The sequence below is a fragment of the Elaeis guineensis genome, chromosome 1 (assembly GCF_000442705.2).
Source record: "Elaeis guineensis isolate ETL-2024a chromosome 1, EG11, whole genome shotgun sequence".
In the NCBI taxonomy this organism is placed as follows: domain Eukaryota; kingdom Viridiplantae; phylum Streptophyta; class Magnoliopsida; order Arecales; family Arecaceae; genus Elaeis; species Elaeis guineensis.
Window position 1 is genome coordinate 29,504,639 of NC_025993.2, and position 14,088 is coordinate 29,518,726.

Consider the following 14,088-nt stretch of genomic DNA (forward strand, 5'->3'; position numbering starts at 1 on the left):
ATCGGTTGATACTGAGAGCGGAGCCCGGCTCCCGTAGGAGTCCGGGCGGAGCTGCGCCGATGTCGTCGGTGGAGCCCGACTCCCGTAGGAGTCTGGGCGGAGCTGCACTTGCTGTCGGCGGTGGAGTCTGGCTCCCGTAGGAGTCCGAGCGGAGCTGCACTGCAATCAAAGTTAAGGGTGAAGTCCGGCTCTGGTAGGAGTCCGGATGGAGCTTACCATCGGTTGATACTGAGAGCGGAGCCCGGCTCCCGTAGGAGTCCGGGCGGAGCTGCGCCGATGTCGTCGGTGGAGCCCGGCTCCCGTAGGAGTCCGGGCGGAGCTGCACTTGCTGTCGGCGGTGGAGCCCGGCTCCCGTAGGAGTCCGGGCGGAGCTGCACTTGCTGTCGGCGGTGGAGCTGCACTGCAATCAAAGTTAAGGGTGAAGTCCGGCTCTGGTAGGAGTCCGGATGGAGCTTACGATCGATTGATACTGAGAGCGGAGCCCGGCTCCCATAGGAGTCCGGGCGGAGCTGCGCCGATGTCGTCGGTGGAGCCCGGCTCCCGTCGGAGTCCGGGCGGAGCTGCACTTGCTGTCGGCGGTGGAGCCCGGCTCCCGTAGGAGTCCGGGCGGAGCTGCACTGTAATCAAAGTTAAGGGTGAAGTCCGGCTCTGGTAGGAGTTCGGATGGAGCTTACCATCGGTTGATACTGAGAGCGGAGCCCGGCTCCCATAGGAGTCCGGGCGGAGCTGCGCCGATGTCGTCGGTGGAGCCCGGCTCTCGTAGGAGTCCGGGCGGAGCTGCACTTGCTGTCGGCGGTGGAGTCCGGCTCCCGTAGGAGTCGGCGGTGGAGTCCGGCTCCCGTAGGAGTCCGGGCGGAGCTGCACTTGCTGTCGGCGGTGGAGCCCGGCTTCCGTAGGAGTCCGGGCGGAGCTGCGCAGATGTCGATTCCGTTGAGGGTTCCGGCTGTGGGTATTTTATACCCAACAAAAGGTATTCTCCTCCTCGATCAGATCGAAGAGTTTTAATACTCTTCTCAGTTTATTTTTCTACTTCACTTCGAAATCGTTTGAACATTTCAAATGAATCTGACTTATGTTTCATCAGATAGACATATCCATATCGAGATAGGTCGTGAAAGTTATGAAGTAGAAATATCCACCTCTAGCACTGATGCTCATGGGCCTGCAAACATCAGTATGTACTAGGCCCAAGAGCTCAGTAGCTCTCTCACCTTTTTCAGTAAAAGATGATTTGATCATTTTATCAAGAAGACAGGACTCATAGGTTGGAAGTGATTCACAATCGCTGACTTCGAGGATTTCCTCTTGAGTCAACCTATTTATTCTGTTCTTATTTATATGACCTAGCCTACAGTGCCATAAGTAGATATCTGACACACTATCTAATCTAGGATGCTTGCCAGTAGAATAGACTCTTATCAGGCTTGATCTTTTTGGTCTGGCTCTGCACTGATGTCCTAGCCTGAACTTGCACATTCTTCACTTTCTTCTTCTTATTCTTCTTTCCTTTCTTAAAAGGTCAAGAACCAGAAGATGAACCTCCCACTAAGTTCACTGACTCCTTGAGGAGTTGGTGATCCTTCTCAAAGTTCTGAAGCAATCCCAGTAATCCGTGGTAGTTTACTTCAGGCTTTGTCATTCTATAATGAGTGAGGAATGGGAGATAAGACTTGGGCAGTGAGTTCAGTATTGCATCTTTTCCAAGCTGCTCATGCAAGGAAAAGCCGAGCTTGCTCAATCGTTCCATCAGCTCGATCATGTACAATACATGATCAGTGACAGAGGCACCATCCCGCATTTTGGCGTTGAAGATGGCACAACTAGTCTTGTGCCTCTCTACGTCATCGGGTGTGCCAAAGGCATCCTCCAACACTTGAAGCATGTCCTTTGGCTGAGCCATCTCGAATTTGCGACTGAACTCGTCGCTCATGGCAGTCAGCATGATACAGCACACCGTGGTCCGGTCACTGAGCCACTTCTGGTAAGTATCTCTGACTGTTCCACGTGCATTGGCAGTTGGCTCCTCAGGTGCAAGATCCATTATCACATATAGGATCCGTTCATTCTCTAGGACTATCTTCAACTTTCGGTACCAGCTACCGAAGTTGGGTCCCACCAACTTATCATTGTCCAACAATGATCGGAGCAATAGGGAAGTGGCCATATTTACACAAAGAAAAACCATAACCTAATTAGTAATTGATTCATTAAACCTAAGGATTTGGACTTTAATCAAAAGGTTTCTCCCACTATTTTATTCGAATTGGTAGCCTCTACCTCCAATTCGAGGAATTATCCTAATTCCTTAGTGGGTACTAGAATCCACTTAGATTGCACACAAGCCCAACTTTGGTTGGCCAACCCATGTACATCTAAGGGTAGGTTCATAACCAATTATTTCTCTAAATAATTTCTAGTAATTTTAATTTTGCCTCAGAAACCTAATCAGTAGGCTTTGGCCTCCACTGTAAGGATCCAGTTAGGTCCAACCATTAACATGATCATACTTGGTGTATCTAACCAATGAATGATTAAGCCCAACTTTGGTTGGCTCACCTAACCACCATTAGAGAGACACTTCCAAGTCGTCATATGATGAGTGATAATTTCATTAGTCAACAAGCACCAGGCCTTTGGGTCTGCAATGATTATTGAGTTAATGGACTCATTATCAAACACCTTAATGAGAGGCAATGACTCAGTTATCTCCATAACTTTATCATTTTAAGGACCTAATAATTTTAGAGGATTTAAATAATATAGAGGATGAGGTCAAATGAACCAGCTTATCATGATCCTCCACTGGCTTCACCAAGTCAGCTTAAGGGAGACCATTAAAAGGGCTGGTCTAGGAGCACCTAAATCAGTCACACTGATTTACCTAGCTGACATGGGTTAGCTCGAATAGTCAAGTGATCCGATCAAAACATAATTTCACCAAGAGGCCAGGTAAGTTTGATTAGTGGGAGGGTCTGCCAAAGCTTGCCTTAGACACCATCAGAAATGGCCAGGTAAGCGGGCTCCCAATTAAAAACCACCGGTCTGGTTTACCTTAGACACCAACTGGTTTAATTAGTTTCGATTAGATCAACCTAACAGTTCATGCTAGACCGCTTAGCCAAGAATCAAGTCCATTTGGTTCTCGTTAAAGACATGGACTTGACCAACTACAACTATTGTAATTGATCTAGAGAATCCTTGACCTAATCTAAGACAACAATTGATTAGATTTAGTCAATTCTCTAATTAAGTCCATCTTTAATCTAACCATAGGTCTAACCCAATTAATGGACCTAATTTTCACTAACCCATTAACCCAATATGTTATAATTTGTGTCTTAGGTTCTTCAATTCATAATCCTAGAACCTAATCAAACAACTTCTTAATTCTTAATTAAGTTTTGGGCTGAGGGTTGGGTTTGGCTTTTCAAAAAATAATTTTCATATCTGTAAAATAATTTTACAATATGATTCTACCAACCATATTGCATGTTTGATTCATAATCAAGATGCAAGTGAAATAAACATGAAACTACTTTAGATCTAATCTAAACATGTTCATGTAATTGAAACAATTTCAACTTTAAACAATTTCTTTGCACAAAAATTATTAACAAAGAGATTTTATTTCAGATTTAAACATCTTTTAAATCTAATAAATCATAAATTTAGTATAGATCATATCTAACAAATTTATGATTAAAGATAGATCTACACAAACTAGGACAACCTTTGCACTGTAAGGGGTAAACCTTACAGCAGGACAACCTTGCGGTTTGTGATTGATCTAAAATTTTAATTTCAGATTTAATAATTAGATTATAAATTAGATCTAATCTAAAAAATAATCTAAGCATGTATAAATAATCATGTAATAAAGAATCTAGGCTCTGATACCAATTGTAGGAACCAGATCTAGGGTTTCAGGGTTAGATCTTAAAATTTTTTCAAGATCATACAGCGGAAGACTAAAATAAATCAAAATTTATTTTCTAAAATCAGAGAATCCCTAGATCTAAGATCTTATTACATGATTATTATATAGTATTAAATCAAAAATTAAAATACATAAATATAGCATGAACTACATGTTGATCATATCAACATGTTTCTATACCACATCTAATGTATGTATTAAACAATAGATCGGATTTATTACCTTGCAAGTTAGACACTCTAACCTTGCTGATCCAGGCTTAAGGATGATGTTGCAAGCCGCATACACATCCGGCCTCTAGGAGTCGTCCACACGAGCCCACGAATCTCGATCAGAAGTCCTGCTTCAGGAAATCAGCACAGTATGCTAGTACTGCGCTGATCCTTCTTTGATGGTTGATCAGGTGCCTCCTTCTTCTTGATTTGAACTCTTCCAAAGATGGAAAGTAAAAGGAGGAGTTTCAGATCTGAGACGCTCTCAGGAAACTCAAGATGGAGGGAGGAAAGATATGAAAACAAAAAACCCTAGAAGAAGACCCTCTTCTTCTTCACATTTTTCTCTCTAGACACCCTAACTTGCGTCTTTTATATCTCCACGACCCAAAGGTCTTTCTCTCTAATTTTTGGATGGCTCAAAGATCTCTCAAATCTCTGTTTTCTCCTAAAATTTTACAAAGAAACTCATTTTATACAGAGAGATATTATAGAGTCCTTGTCTAGGTCAAATACCTAGTCAAGGCTTGTCCAAACATGGCAAGTTAAGGGGCGCCCAACTCTTGAGCACCTCCTCCATATTTTTGTACATGGATCACTAGAAAAGGGTGCACAATATGTATCCTAAAATCCTCAAAAATTCCAAAAAAAATTGAATAAATTTGGTGCAAAATTGAAAGAGTTTTGGATTTCTAAAACTCTATCTCATAGAATTTGAAATCTAAACTTATTCCTTTTTTATTTGATCCAAACCACCTTCCATGTAAGAAAGAAGAGAGGAAACCTTTTGTGAACGTGGGAGAGACTTGGGAGAGGGCTTTTATCATACAAAATAAGTGGAGATTGGCGTTAAATAAGAGAGAGGGCGTGGGGAAGGCTTATGTGGCGCAAGGTAGAATCCTAGTCTTACTAGGATTCTATCTTATGACTTGTTTTAATTTGGTTTCTCAAATCAAATCAAACCAAAATTAGATCAACCTAATTAAAATAGGTCTTAATTTAATTAAGAACCTAATTTAATCAGATTAAATTAGATTTAAATCTGATTTAATTTTCTAATCAAATTAGAAATTAGATTGACCCAAGTCCTAGTTGAACTGGGACTAGTTTTTCCTTGCACTTGGCTTATCCAATAAACCAATTGGACTTGATCCAATCAAGCCCAAATTAAATCTAATTAAATCATATTTAATTAAACTTAATCTCAGCATATTGACTTAATCAAATTAAGCCAATTAGCAATCGAATTGCTAATCGATTCTCCTGCAACACTTGCACTGGGTTAAATGTCAATCGTATTGATCATTTAACCCTAGAACGATTCTTAATCGTTGATCAACCATCCGATCAGATCATGAACTCTATTGTGTGTGACCTCATAGGTCTGAACCTAAGTCGGTAGCACAGGAATAAATTTTTGTACCAATCGAAGTGACCATCTAGCAATGGTACCCGACGACCGGATAGGTCGAATGTATAGAACAACATCCTTAGAACCCATGCGGATATAGTTTTCATATAATTCATCCCCTTGACCAAAATGATCATAGGACACCTCAGAGTTCAACTGTCAACTCTGATCAGGTTGTCCATATTGTATTTCAAAATATCAAATCCATCTGATGGATTACCCTGGCCAAGGTTTTGCTAAATTGAAATACAGTGACTCATTCTTCTCCAACTCTTGGAGTGGTCAATCCCATCTTGATCATACTCTGACTTCGCAAGTACTTGACTGTACCCAGAAGCCTTCCGTCACTGAATTAAAAATTCAGTTAGTCCAGTACCAAAGCACAGTGAGTTGCTTGCAAGTCACTGAGACGATCTCAGGTCTAAGGGACACTTATACCTATATCCCATCAGAGACATTGTCGACAGCAGAATGCTTTGGAGTTGGTCACGTTCAATGATGATGTACCCTTACATCTCACCTGTATGCCATACCAGTGTCTCCACACTCCTTGGTTAAGAGGACAACCAACCCATATGGCCTACAGCGACCCATGCTCGATAAAAGCTGTCGTCCTTATTAACAGCTTATCATTTGGTCGTGAACAGTTTTAAGGACTAATCGATAAATCCTCTCTTTATCGAACTTAAATAGTCCTAAGGACTTCATCATAACAACGGAGTTCATTAGAAGATGAAAGCTTATGATCAAGATGCCAAATATATTTTATTTATTAACAAATCAATTACAATACTTGGTTGCTCAACCGTCAACAGCTTGATGATTGGCTTTTTGGGACATATTTTCCAACAGGACGATCCCTGAGACCCTGAGACCAAAATAAAGAATCAAATTTTTTTATCTGGCCGAATGAGACGTCCCATTACTAGTGAGGCGTCTCATATAGGACGATCCATTCTGAGCGAACTTCGTAACGGCTAGTTTTTAACCTATTTTTGATGCATTTAATATGCTTTAAACGCTCTCCAACAGCTCTTAATCGACACTAAGACACTCTCAAATCTAAATGGGGATTATAAATGCTCTCTTAAGGTAGAAAATCAATAAGTTTTCTAGCATTCAAAGCTCACATCCGTGAAAGTTCAGAAAATTCCTAAAAGAGAGGAAAGAAGCATTCAATCAGCTCACCAACCACTCTCCAGCTGCATTCAAGTGTGCCAATCATTTGAGGGTATTCAGCAAAAGCTTTTTTTCCTTAAGTATTGCATTTTTATTGCATTTATTATGCTCATTTAAGGGATTGTTATGCTGAAATCTTTGTATACTATTTTCTTGCTATTGTATTTTAGGTTTTGAGTTTTGAGAGGTTTCAAAACTCGAATAAGTTGATCCGAACCTAAAATTGTAGTGTTGTGGATTGGCTTGTACTCGAGAAATAAGTGTTCTTGCTTAGATAGCAAGGGTCGAGATTGTCCAACATGTTGTATCTTGAAATTTTTTTTGTGGATTGAATTTTTAAGTAGAAACTTGAGAAGTGGATGTAGGTGCAAGGTTGGCATCGAATCACTATAAATCTCTTATCTTTATTATGCTTGCATCTCTTTACTTATTCTTTGTGCTTTATACTTGCTTACCTATCATTTGTGATTGATTTTATTTTCATAGCTATTCAATTCACTCCACTCAATAATTTAGCATATTATTTGAGTACACTAATCTCAAAAATTTTAAAAGATCTAATTCACCCTCCCTCTTGAACTCTATATCTGGATAACAAGTGGTATCAAAGTCTGGTGCTCTAGTCCTTGCTTGATTTAACTATCAAGAGCCAAAGATCAATGGTAGCCCAATTTGACACATCTCTAGCCGAGGGGCAATCCACAAACCGACCTTCACTTTTCAATAGGTCAAACTATACCTATTGGAAAGCTCGATTGAAAATTTTTATTTAAGCACTTGACTATGATATATGGAGTATCATAGTAACTGGACCCCACATACCCACTAAATTGATTGATGGTGTGTCTCTCCCTAAGTCGGAAGGTGAATGGGATGAATTTGATAAAAAAATGGCTCAGCTTAATGCTAAAGCCATGAATATCTTATATTGTGCCTTAGATGTAAATGAATTTAACCGTATTTCTACTTGTAATTCAGCTAAAGAAATTTGAGATAGGTTAGAAGTTACACATGAGGGCACAACCAAGTAAAAGAGTCTAAAATTAATATATTTGTGCACAACTATGAACTATTTAAAATGAAACTGGAAGAATCAATAACACAAATATTCACTCATTTTACTGACATCATAAACAATCTAAAAATTTTTGGTAAGTGTTATTCTAATAGTGATCTTGTGAGAAAAGTGTTTAGGTCTTTACCAAGATCATGGGAGGCAAAGGTCACTGCGATTCAAGAAGCCAAGAATTTAAATACTCTACCTTTGGAGGAGCTACTTAGATTCCTCATGACCCATGAGTTGATCATGAAGTAATATTCTAAGGAAGAGATCAGAAAAAAAAAGATAATGCTCTCAAGTCGACAGCTCAAGAAAAAGAAGATTCAGAAAAATCAGAGAACAGTGAAGAAGATGAAGACTTAGCCCTAATCACTAAAAAATTCAAACGGTTCATGAGAAAAAGAAGATAAGAGACCAGGAGAAGACCACCAGCTTAGGAGGAGCCAAGTAAAGAAAAGAAAAAGGAGCAGTCCATCATCTGTTATGACTGTAAGAAGTCGGGTCACTTTCGATCGGACTGTCCCCAGCTCAAGAAAGAGCAAAATAAGTTCAAAAAAAAAGGTAATGATGGCTACGTGGAGCGACAGTGATGACTCCACCTCAGATGAAGAATCTCATGAAGAAGCCAACTTGTGCCTTATGGCACATGAAAATAAAATAACCCCTGAAACTCAAAATAAATTTTCTTATGATGAACTGCAAAAAGCTTTTCATGAACTTTTGGATGATCTGAGAAAATTAGGAATAAAAAATAAAAATCTGAAATTAAGAAACCAAGCATTAGCTAAAGAAAAAGAAGTTGACAGTAAAAATAAAGAATTAGAAATAAAGATTCAAGCTCTATTAAAAGAAAAAGATGAGATGTCAAGCTTAAACAAAACTCTTGTAAACGAAAATCAGAATCTAAAGGAAGAAGTAACCAAATTGAAACTTATAGTTGATAGATTTACTCTAAGTTCAAATAAACTTTAAATGATTATTGATAGTCAAAGAGCTGTATATGATAAAGCCAGACTTGGCTATAATACTTTTAGAAAATAAAAGTTTTTAAAAAATATTTTTGTTAATGCATCCATGAGCAAATTGCCAAATATTACTTGTTTTAAATATGGCAAGGTAGGACATAAAGCTTATACATATTTATCAAATAAATTTATTGATAAAAATATTAAGAAAATATGAGTTTCAAAAGGAACCATTGTGACTAACTCCAAAAGATCAAAGTTAGCTTTGGTACCTAAGGTTAAAACTTGACTTTATGTATGCACGTATGTCTTGTATCCCAAGCAACAAAACGAAAGTGATATCTTGATAATGGATGCTCAAGACACATGACCGATGATGAAACTTAATTCATCACATTGGAAGCTAAAAATGGAGGGATAGTCACCTTTAGAGATAATGGCAAAAGAAAGATTATTGGCATTGGTAACATTGGTATCACTCCCTCCACTTGTATTGAAAATATGTTACTTGTAGATGGTCTCAAGCATAATCTTTTAAGTATTGTCAATTATGTGATAAAAATTATAAAATAATTTTTGAATTATCTATATGCATTGTAACTTGTCCTTTTGATGATAGCACTAGATTCATTGGGCATAGGCATAGCAATGTATACATGGTTGATTTGGATAATCTTTCCATGCAAAACATATAATATCTTGTGGCCATGAATGCTAAAATTAATGAGACAAGTTGGTTTTGGCACCATAGGCTTGCACATATTAGTATGCACACACTTTCTAAAATTATTAAAAAAAATTTAGTTTTTAGTTTGTCAAAAATTAATTTTGACAAAGATAAAATTTATGATGCATGTCAATTAGGTAAACAAACAAATTTTTTTTTTAAATTTAAAAATATTATTTCAACTTCTAAACCTTTAGAACTCTTACATATGAATTTATTTGGTCCTACAAGGACAACTAGCCTAGGAGGTAAAAGATATGATTTTATAATTATTGATGATTTTTTATGTTTCACTTGGGTTTTATTTTTAGCATCTAAAGATAAAGCATTTTCAGCATTTTCTAAGTTTTATCGAAAGATTTCAAATGAAAAAGGTTTACCAATGATTTCAATTCGTAGTGACTATGGCACTGAATTTGAAAACAAAGATTTTAAAAAATTTTATGATGAAAAAGATATAGATCATAATTTTTCAGCATCTAGAATACTACAACAAAATAGAGTAGTAGAGAGAAAAAATAGGATCCTTGAAGAAATGGCCCGTACCATACTATGTGAGAGCAAGCTCCCAAAGTATTTTTAGATAGAAGCAATCAATATAGCATGTTACATCTTAAATCGTGCTTTAATAAGATCAATTTTAAAGAAAATATCATATGAATTATAAAAAGATAGAAAATCTAACATAGAATATTTTTCATATTTTTGGTTGCCATTTTTTTATTTTAAATAATGGCAAAGATAGTTTAGGTAAATTTGATGCTAAATCTGATGAAGCTATCTTTCTTAGCTATTTCACTTCTAGCAAAGCTTTTAAAGTATTTAATAAAAGAATACTAGTAGTGGAAGAGTCAATTCATGTAGCTTTTGATGAAGCTAATGATCTTCCATCAAGAAAGAGAGAGGATGCTGATGATACAGGTATTATAGAAGATGGAATGAAAGAGCTCACCATCAATGATTCAAATGAGCGAAACATGGAACAATTGAAAGAAAAATATGTGGACAAAAGCATTAATGATCAGAACATTCGAGAACAACCTCAAGATACAGGTAATCTGCCAAAAAAATAGAGGTATGTCCACAATCATCCCAAAGAATTAATTATTGATGATCCAGCACAAGGAGTAAGAACTAGATCCTCTCTTAGAGATGTATGTAACTATATAGCTTTTTTTTCATACTTAGAATCTAAAATAATAGATAAAGCTAAAAAAGATCATAACTAGATAATTATCATGCAAGAAGAGCTAAATCAATTTGAAAGAAATAATGTATGAACACTTGTTGCTAGACCCAAAAATCATCCCATAATAGGAACAAAATGAGGATATAGGAATAAATTAGATGAAGATGAAAATGTAATCAAAAATAAAGTAAGATTAGTTGCTAAAGGATATAATCAATAAAAAAAATTAATTTTGATAAAATATTTGCACCTGTTGCTAGACTAGAAGCCATTAGAATGCTGCTTGCTTTTGCTTGTTTCATGAACTTTAAATTATTTTAAATAGATATTAAAAGTATTTTTCTAAATAGTTACATTACTGAAGAAGTATATGTAGAGCAACTCCCAGATTTTGAAAATCATAAATTTTTAGATCATGTATTTAAGTTAAACAAAGTATTATATGGTTTAAAATAAGCTCCTAGGGCTTGGTATGAAAAATTAAGTAAGTTCTTAATAGAAAATAATTTTTCAAGAGAAAAAGTTGATACAACTCTTTTTATAAAAAAAAAAAGATGAAGAAATTCTAGTTATATAAATATATGTTGATGATATTATATTTGGATCTACTAATGAAGTTTTATGCCAAAAATTTGCCAAGCTTATGCAGGGGAAGTTCGAGATGAGCATGATGGCAGAACTCACTTTTTTCTTCGGACTCCAGATTAAGCAAATGAAGGAAGGAATCTCCATCATCCAAAGTAAATACATAAAAAAATTATTAAAAAAATTTAGAATGGAGAGTTCAAAAAATATAAGTACACCTACGATCGCTTCTTGTAAATTAGATAAAGATGAACATGACAAGAATATTAATTCAAAGCTTTATAGAGACATGATAGGCTCTTTGCTATATCTCACTACTAGTAGACCTGATATAATATTCAGTGTATGTATGTATGCTAGATATCAGTCAATTCCTAAAGAATCTTATTTAAATACTGTTAAAAAAAATTTTAAATACTTAAAAGGAACTTAAAACCTACGACTTTGGTTCTCAAAACAATCTTCTATGGACTTAATAGGTTATTCAGATGCAGACTTTGCTGGATGTAGACCAGATAGAAAGAGTACTAGTAAAACTTGCCAATTTCTAGGAGTGAACTTAATTTTCTAGTTTAGCAAAAAGTAAAATTTGGTAGCATTGTCTACGGTCGAGGACGAGTACACTGCAGCTGCAAGTTGCTGTGCTCAAATCCTGTAGATTAAGCAATAACTCATAGATTTTGATATTGAACTTAAAAATATTTTCATAAGATGTGATAACACTAGTACCATTAATTTGATAAAAAATTTAATTCAACACTCTAGGTCAAAACACATTGAAAGTAGACATCATTTTATAAGAGAATATATTCAAAATAATGATGTAGCACTTGAATACATAAATACTGAAAAGTAATTAGCTGATATTTTTATCAAAGCACTAAATGAAAATAAGTTTTATGAAATTAGAAGAGAATTGGATATCTTAGATCCTTTTGCTTGATGTCTAATCATAATTTTACTCTCAAAATCTATCCAAAAATTTTTGACAACATCATCTTAATTTTGAGAGGCATCTATCTTTTTTTAAAAATTATTTTAAATCAATTTAAAAAAATCATCAATGTTATTCAGATATAATCTTTGATTTTTTTTGTTAAAATACTCCATCAAAAATCATATCAAAATTTATCTAGACTCTTCATGATCATCTCAAGTCGATATAAGCCTTTTCAAATTTTTTCTCTTGATTTTTTTCTCTTTTTTAACTTATTTTTATATCGCCTGATGTTTCTCTGGATGGGGCATCCCAATTGATCGAGTGAATGGATTATGTGTAAGCCAATTCATTTAAATTTCTCTTTTAAAACCTATATGGGGCAACTCAATTACTGTGCTTCTTCCTTCTCTTCTCGTTCCATATCGAAATCCTTCTCCAAGCTCTCCACCGGCCATAATCTCACAAATCCAGCCCCTTAATCGCCCAAAAACCTTAGTTTTCTACCACAAATTCTCGAGCAAACACATTCTCTCGATATATCCTTGATCAAAACTATCTCCCTCTTACTCTCTATCAAAATCTCAAGCCCTAATATCCAAAATCCAAGACAATCACTTCAAAATCTTTTTCTTCTCCTCATTTCCATCCATCCTTCATCTTTCTCTATCTCCTTGATCGATTCTCCTACTCTCTTTGGGACAATGGCCCCCAAAATGAGGTTTCCACAGAGAAGGAAGTCAGTGAGGTCCTTGGAGGCTGAGGAACGAAGGAAGAAGACTGCTCAAGCACCAGCTCAAGCCTCTCCACCGATTACCCCAAGTAAGATCCTTTTATCTGCAAGGAAAGTAACTCTAGAAAGAAATGTAGACTTTCATTTCTTGAGGAATGATGAATTTTCTATTGGTGAAAAACTGATTAGGCAATGATGGAAATTTTTCTGTAATTTATCCGAGCCCATTTATATTGATCTTGTCAAGAAATTGTACTCTAATCTCTTCTTCACTGATGGAGTTTTGTGGTCAATTGTGAAGGGTGTCCAAATCATTCTGAATGCTCCTAGGCTAGGTAGACTCCTTCAAATGTCTTGTGAGGGTAGCTGTCTAGATGAGCTTCCCAGAAAAGAAATCGGGCTTAGGACTATCCTTGGAAGAGAGGATGTAGAGGGATTTTTGAAAATTAAAGCCAAGGATCTGAGCGTGGAGATGAGATTGCTCCACCACATGGTGTCTAGGATTTTCTTCTCCAGAAAGAAAAGATATGATTTGATGACTGGTCAAGATATCTGCTTGATGCAGTATGTTATCTCTGAGACTCCCCTGAATCTGCTTTTTTTGATGATCGATGCCATGAGGAAGGCCTTGAACAGATCCAAGGCTCCCTTGCCCTATGGTATGGTTCTCACTTTGATATTTAGGGAGTTTGGAGTGAGCTTTGATGGAGAGATTGTCTGCAGATTATCGAACACTGACACCTACAATGATCACTCTCTTCAACGCATAGGATTTATCAGAGTGGACGGCCATTGGGCCAAGGACCGTGCAACTGCAACCAAGGAGGATGATGATGAGGAGGAGGAGCGTACTGAGGGGGAGGGTCCCCCTTCACCATCTATGCCCAGGCAGAGCCTAGATGATCACCTTGTATCGAAGTCGGAGATAGGACCCTCAGCCAATGTACCCCCATTATCGAGCCGTACCATGCCATCTTTTAGTTTGGGGGAGGATGAGATGGGACTGTGGCGAGAGAGTGGCAGGCATTCTATCTGTTCAACAGCAGTAGTTCCAGGATCAGGTTCTTCAACAGTTTCATCAATTTCTGTAGTATCAGGAGCAGATCCTCCAGCAGCAGTAGCAGCAGTAGTATCGTCAGCCTCTGTCGAGTTC